Genomic DNA, 2,182 nt, shown 5'->3' with positions numbered 1-2,182 from the left:
AAAGCTTGCGGTTCAGTCTCCGTGCTGTTGTGTATAAGATCAAGGTAGAGTAATGGTCATATGGTAGGGGCTTGACAAATCAGGGAAGGATACGCAATGATCCAGAAGACCCAATCAGGGGTTGAAAGTCTTCATTTTGGTTGGTTTACACAGAAACGCAAGCCCGGAGTTTTCAAATTAAAACGGGGTCTTCGGCATTTCCAAAAGTCTCCGTTTTCGAGTGTCGAAAACACCGCAGTAGTGTAGATGACAGGCGTAACCGTAGCAAAAGTTCTGCATTTTAAAACGAAAACGCACTAGTGTAAAAAGGGCCTCAGGCTAGCTAGCTAATGCTGACCAGGCAGGGGCACAGCAGCCACATAGATATCTTTAGAATTCTGTCTTTTGGTCTTATGATGTCAGATGAGACAAAGATTAAGCTGTATTAGAGTGAAAGTCTATCACCTCATCTATGAAACATGGTAGCATGGGTGTGTATGGCTCACTCATCTATTGATGAATTTTGTAGAGAACAGTAGCATCATAATTGTACAGAACCAACCTCCTCAAAACCATGTGACCAGGTTTCAGCTTACAGCAGGAAAATGGCTTGAGGCATGGTACTAAACAGCTGTGTATTGCAGATTTTCAGGCCTGAAATGTTCTTTACACGCCAAGCCAGTCACCGAACCTAAACAAGAAGACAAGACTCAAAAAGCATTCAAAAGCAAGCAGGAAATAAAAATGTCATTAGTTGAAATGAGTCAAGACTAGGTCACTAATGGTTAAGTAGGTGAATTTAAGAACATTTGAATACACTTTTTACTCTTTGAGTGCACAAACCTTCACCCCCAGAACCTACAGTGGGTCATAGAGTTCAACTAGAGTTAGCATTAGCAAGAACTGTCATGACATCATTTCCAAGCACACTCAGCCATTCAACTGCTCGAAAGCCACGTTCTAACACTACAAACTTGCAAAATTCAGCTCATACTGATTTATGGAAATGAGAAAGAGTACCTTAGCTGTCCTGTTTTTCTAACCTCTGGTGTTAGCATCAGTATCTGCATCGGTGTTAGCTAACTTTACATATGTTTCTATGCAGATGTTTCATTTAAGCTTTGCTTTACCTGGCTTTCTAAGTGATAAACAAAAATGTATCTACTTGATTCATTATGTAAAGGTGCTATTTGAACAGTTCAAAGCATTATCGTCTATATACCTTGGAAAAGCATTGCCAGTGATCATTCAGATTTTATTGTGTTTCCTGCCATCCAGTTCTTTCGAAGCACAGCAAGTTTTTTTAATCACAAGAAAATTATCTGGCTGCTCTGAGGCCTTACCGGTTTCAACCATACTTTTTTTTCTTTCAGAATATACTGAGAAAAGGTGGAGTGAAGGTGTGTAGGGGGCGTGTCTATAAAAAGGAGGGCCATGTAAACACAAACAAGCATAACCCACAGTTTTTCAGATGTTTTTTTTTTTCCAGCCACATAATACGCTTATGCTGAGTCCATTGTTTAAACCATTATTGTTTTATCATTTTCTACATATTTACCAGGATATATGGGAAAAAATGACTTTTAGTGTTCTGCCATGGGCATAAAATTGTTATCAGTAAAGTCTTTAATAGTATTTAGTAGTTTGTTAGTAACATGTCAAATTGCATTTTTTTTCTCAGTCTTTGGAATGACTTTATAGTTACTAGAATGTAAATGATAAAAGGATTTCCTGGAACTAACGGGATAAGGTTCCAAGTAGAACATTTTTAGAACACTGGAACCATTAACCATCTAGCTGTACCATGTAGAGTTCCACAATAGTGCATTTAACTAGAAATGGATAAAAAAAAGAAAAGAATAGTTATAAGGTAAAACAACATTCTAGTAGAGTATTTAATAAGGAGTATCTATAAAAATCTACTATATAAATGGTTCATATACTCTACCTTTAGCACCCATTTTTAAAATAGAAAGTCTGTAGTCTTTCTTTCAAACACACACACACACACACACACACACACACAGAGTAAAAAGTCTCCATGGACACATTTCCTGCAGCCCGTGTAAACACTATTGTGAGTGTTTTGTGATAGGGATCAGAGAGGCTAATTGTTTAGAGCAATAAGAGCAGTCTATGTTGTAGGGAAAGTGACAAACAGTGCAGCATGCCAGCACAGACAAGTGTGTGTGCACGTGCATCA

Source organism: Ictalurus furcatus, chromosome 12 (assembly GCF_023375685.1).
Source record: "Ictalurus furcatus strain D&B chromosome 12, Billie_1.0, whole genome shotgun sequence".
NCBI lineage: Eukaryota > Metazoa > Chordata > Actinopteri > Siluriformes > Ictaluridae > Ictalurus > Ictalurus furcatus.
Note: the sequence above shows the minus strand (reverse complement) of the source record.